Source organism: Arachis duranensis, chromosome 10, assembly GCF_000817695.3.
Source record: "Arachis duranensis cultivar V14167 chromosome 10, aradu.V14167.gnm2.J7QH, whole genome shotgun sequence".
Taxonomy (NCBI): domain Eukaryota; kingdom Viridiplantae; phylum Streptophyta; class Magnoliopsida; order Fabales; family Fabaceae; genus Arachis; species Arachis duranensis.
The window spans coordinates 41,763,024-41,768,730 of NC_029781.3; positions in this window are offsets into that span (position 1 = coordinate 41,763,024).

The following is a 5,707-nucleotide window of genomic DNA, read 5'->3' on the forward strand; positions in this document are numbered from 1 at the left end:
AATGGTAAATAGCTTGCAACATTAAGGAGAAAAGTGATCACCAATAACGCCCGCGAAGCCATCATAAGCCCATGTTAATTGCCACGTTAACTAAGTTAACGTGGTAGTTAATGTGGAGACAAAAGAAAGCTCCAACGTTACTGGTAAACGCGAACACCACTAACGTTCCAAGATTTGGCAATGAGCCACATTAAGAGTCACGTTAACTTAGTTAACGTGAAATCTAACGTGGAAGAGAGGAACAATGCCAACGTTAGTGACACTCACCTTTGTCACTAACGTTGGATCAACTAGCATTTCCCACGTTAGTGGTCACGTTAAGACCACTAACGTGAAAGTTAACATAGAGCTGAGATTGATGAGCCAACGTTAGTGACACTCACCTTTGTTACTAACGTTGGAAGATGGCATTACTACCACGTTAGTGGCCACGTTAACTTAGTTAACGTGAGCCCTAACGTGGAGAGTAGGGGCACTTTGAGCGTTAGTAACAAAGGTAAATGTCACTAATGCTCTCGAAGGTGAGGCATAGCCACGTTAAGAGCCACGTTAGTTACACTAACGTGAACTCTAACGTAGGGAAAAAGGGATAACGCTAGCGAAGATTTACAAGGTAATGTTAGTGGTCATGTTAGTGCCACTAACGTTGGAGTTAACGTAGGCTATATGGGGTTGGAACATTAGTGAAAATTATGATTGCCACTAACGTTCTCGAACCCACAATGTCACTTAACGTTAACTTCACTAACGCCCATGCCTAATTCATACTTCTCTGTAAGGTGGGCCCACTAAAGATTGGAACTGCTTCAACTCAAGATCCAAAGCCCACATCCAAGACTTGAAGAACTCACTAGAGGATCAAGAGGAGTAGTATATATAGGAGTAGTTTTGAACTAGAAAAGAGGCTTGACACTTTGGATAACTACTCTCTGTATATTTACTTTTCTGCACTTTTAGCTGGGATGTATTATTTTCTACCATTTTCCATTTCTAGAGCTATGAACAACTAAATCCCTTTCATTGGGTTAAGGAGCTCTATTGTAATTTGATGGATCAATTATAGTTTTCATTCTCTTCTTCTTTATTCTCTTTTGATTTGCTAGAAAGCTTTCGATCTTAATTCAATTGGTTAGTTGTCTTGGAAAAGAAGCTCTCCATAATTGGATCTCCTCTGAGCCTTGGAAAAGGGATGAGGAGATCATGCTAGAATTGCTTTCTCATGTTGGACCAAATTGGGGTCTGGGCGGATATAGTGACATGTAATCCTCCCAACACTTTGATTTGGAAATACATGTGGTATATGATGACAAGTCATCATATACCTATTTTTCTATGCTTTTTCACACAAGAAATTGATGATTTGTGCTTAAATATTGAATGCTTTTGTACTTAAATGATATATTTTCTTGATATTTTAATTTTATAAATCTTGTAGGAAATAAGAAGAAAAAGAAGCAAAGAAGCACAAAAAAAGGAGAAAAAAAGAGCTTTGGGACACACTTTGAAGTTGGAGCACACTTTGGAGCCTTAGGCCACGCTTTTAAAAGCGTGGCCCATGACCAAATTAAAGGAGAATAGGCAATCAGCACACACTGCCCTGCTCTTGCCAAGGGCAGAGCAATATAACTTCAAAGGGCTATAACTTGAGCTACAGACGTCCGATTGATGTGCTTCTAGTTGCGTTGGAAAGCTGACATTCAGAGCTTTCCAAAGATATATAGTAATCCATATTTGACGTATAATTGAGGCATGAGTGAAAGTCATCTTTATGGGCCAAAAATAAGCGAAAATAAATCAAAGTGCTTCCACCAAGGCTCGAAGCTGGAGCCTCGCTCCAAAGCAAAGTAGCGCTCATTTTTTCTGCTCTGCCCTCTTGGAGAGCAGGGCAATGTCGTGCTCTCTTCATGGAAAATCAAGGAAAAATGCTCCTCAAGTGCTTTCACCAAGGTTCGAACACAATACCTTCAAGGAAGTAAAGGCAAGGAGCTTGGGCGCGCACACAACTTGGCACGGCCAGCACCATCACAGCACGGGCAGGGAGGCAAGGCTTGGTGCATCATGGCAACATTGCCCTGCCCTCCACAAGGGCAATGCAGCATCCTGATGCCCCTCCCAAAATTTGGCACGCTAGTTGGATCCTTACACAAGGCTTCCCTACTCTGCCCTCCACAAGGGCAGGGCAGCCTCTTGGGAGCAAATAATCATGGGCCAAAAGTTCAATTTCATATAAATTCAATTCCTCACCAAATTGAATCAAGGCCATCCAAGACCCATTCTCCCTCAAATCCAAAGCAAGCAAAAGCCTACTCAACATGACTCAAAGGCACACAGAGAAGCTAGATTAGGAATTTCATTTTTGTGAATTTGTTTTTAATTTCAATTTCATTTTATTTTCATTTTGTAAAAAAAGCCTATATAAAGGGCATCATTCTCATTTCAGAGGGGAGGCTGGCTCTAATAGGAGGCTCCATTAGAGAGGCTAGCTCCACTAGGGAGCATTAGGATTTGAGAACTCTCTCTTAGTTTTCATTTTCTGTTTTGAATCTTGGGTGGAGATTGGAAGAAATTCTATTTTCATTCTCCATCTACAACTTCTCTTGTTCTTCTTCTGCAAACTTTCAAGTGAATTGTGATTTGAATCAAAGTTTTCTTCATTGCTTTCATCTTTAATTTTCCTGCATCTTGTTTGTTGTTGGATCAAGGAAGGGATTGAGATCTAGACTTGTTTTCTAGTCTCTTTGATTCCCTGAGATCTTCATTTGTCTCTTTAAATTTCACAATTGAGCTTAATTACATTCTGTGTTGCTTCTTCATTCAATTTTCCATTTCTGTTTAAATCTGCTGCACTTATTTCATCTTTTACTTCTCTGCTTGATTGCTCTTTACATTTTCTTGTTGAATTTTAAATTTCCTGCACCCAATCCCCTTTACATTTAATGCAATTTACTTTTTGTGCAATTTAAGTTTCAGCTATTTTACTTTCTTGTACTTTTAAGTTTTATGCAATTTTACTTTCTGCAACTTTAAATTTCCTGTCATTTACAATTCTGTTGGCTACATTTCATCCAATATCCCTTCAATGTTAGCTTGACTAAACTAATCACCCACTAAAGTTGTTTGATCCATCAATCCCTGTGGGATCGACCTCACTCTTGTGAGTTATTATTACTTGATGCGACCCGGTACACTTGCCGGTTGGATTTGTGTGTTGGAAAATTCGTTTTTCGCAAAAACACCATCAAGTTTTTGGCGCCGTTGCCGGGGATTGATTAGATCAACAATGATTAAGTGGGCGAGAAGTCTAGATCAAGCATTTTCTTTTTTTTGTTCTCTCTTTTAAAGTTGAAACCAAGGTGTTTGTGTTTTTGCCTCACTAAGCAAAACTCATATCTGATATGAGTAATTTCAATTTTCATTGGTGTTGTGTTTTACAAAATTCAAATGGAGTTCAACTCATCTTTTAATCAAACAAACTTCATGGGATATTGCCCACCATCACAATATGATTCAAGTCATTATTCTAATGATGGTTGGGAATATCACCAAGAAGATACAAATTATGAGCACTTCAATCAATGGAGACTTGCTCCAGAGTGACAAATTGATCAAGCTGAGCACATGAGATACTGTCCAGAACCACAGAATGACTTATATCATTATCCTCACGGTGTCTGGACATATCAAGAAGAATGTGAACAATCAGTTAAAATGGGACACCTTCCAGAGACACAATATGATCCAGATTTTGATGAGTCTAACAACTACTCATATTGTGGCTGGGAAAGTCAAAATCAAAGAAATCTTAGTAATCCATACTGTGATGAGTTCAATAATTCTTCAAATTGTGATTAAGAGGATCTCCTTCAAAAGTCCAGAGGATTTTTTGTAAGACAAGAACAAGCCTGGAAAAGGAAAGAAATCCTCCGTCAGAGGACAAATGAGCACCTGGAGAACATAAGGAAACACTTAGAACCATCAAACAGTAAAAATCAATTTGTGAGAGAAGAAGTGGAAAAACAAGAACAAGAGGTCCTTGTGTCAAGTGAAATTGCAATGAAAGATGAGGAACATGAGCCAAGGATTTTATATTCACAAAAGCCACTTGAGGTGACAAAGAAACATGAACACTCACAACCCTCACAAACTTCCCTTGAATCTGTGATCGAAAAATATGAAGAGGAGATGAAGAAATCTTGGGAAGAACAACAAACCTCCTCCATAAAAGAACTATTAAGTCAAATGTTGAGTGCAAAGAAAGAAGTGGAGGAGAAAGAAAGTGAGGAAGTCGTTCCAGAAAAGTCACATTCAATTGAAGTGGAGAAGTGCAAAGAGGAAAAGCTCATGGAACCACCAATGCAAGAGGCTCTTAATGAAGAAATCACTCCAATAATCACACAGCAACCAAGTCTTGAATCTAAAGAAGTGAAGGCAACTAGCAAGAACACCAATACTGTCCCTAATCCAGCAAGCAAGATCAATCAAGCCATTTGCAAAAGGAAGCTTGCTGAGGAAAAGCCAAGACAAGGGACACTAGCTGAATCTTTCCCTCCTTTGAGGTCATTCCTCTTAACAAACTGCAAGAAGAGGAAGAAAGTGAAGAACAACATGTCAAGCTAATGACACTAAAAGAGCACTTGTTGGGAGGTAACCCAACCGTAGGTATAATTTCTCTTCTCTGCTTTGTTTTCTTTCTTTACTTTGTTTAAATTCAATAAATTGGCATATGGTTACATTCTAAGTTTGGTGTTGCCATGCAACACATTGTTTTCAATCTTTTTGGATGATTGCATCAAATCAAAAAAATGAAAGTGACACACCAAGATTCTAAGTTTGGTGTGCCACCTATTTTTCTATGCAAATCATTCAGCAACACCACTTGTCTGCATAACCATAATGTCTTTGCAGTGTTAATTTTCTTTTGGTTTGATATTTTGTTATTCTGTTTACTTTAGTTAATTCTTTGTTTTTAATGCTTTCATTTTAGTTTGCTTATTTACTGTGTTTGTTAATATATTACCAAGAGAGCTTTATTAATGACAGATTCTTAGCTTGGTTATTGTAATTAATAAATAATAGTTTCATTTGCTTGGTTTTAATTCAAATAAGTGGACATATGATTGCATTCTAAGTTTGGTGTTGCTATGCAACACAATTTGCTTCAAATCTTTACTGGATACTTGCATTGATTCCAAGTGAAAGTGTCACACTAAGTTTGGTGTGCCACTTATATATTTTTTTATGCAATGTATCATGCACACCATCTTATGTTTGCAATCATAGTGTTTTTATTTCTCTGTGCCTTGATTGTTATCCTCAATTTTGCTTGCTTGAAACATATGTACTACTAACATTTCATTGTGTAAGACATTCATGATCCATCTTAGCCCCATAGCCATTGTTCTAATTATTGCTTGAGGATGAACAAGCATTTTGAGTTTGGTATGGGAAGGAGGAAAATGGGAGGAAAATGACAACAATAGAGAAGATGAACTACAAGGTTGTAATGTTCCTTTTCCTCTCATTTGTTTCATAAACTGCATGATTGTCTTTACCTTCTCCGTATACATGTGTGTATGAATAAGCATAGCTTGAATTTTGATTTATAATATGTTGTTGTGGCATTTTAACTACCAACTTGAATCCTGTGAGTTCAAAAGCAGTAAAGCATCATGATCATAAACAAACAAGGCATTAAAGAAGAATTTAG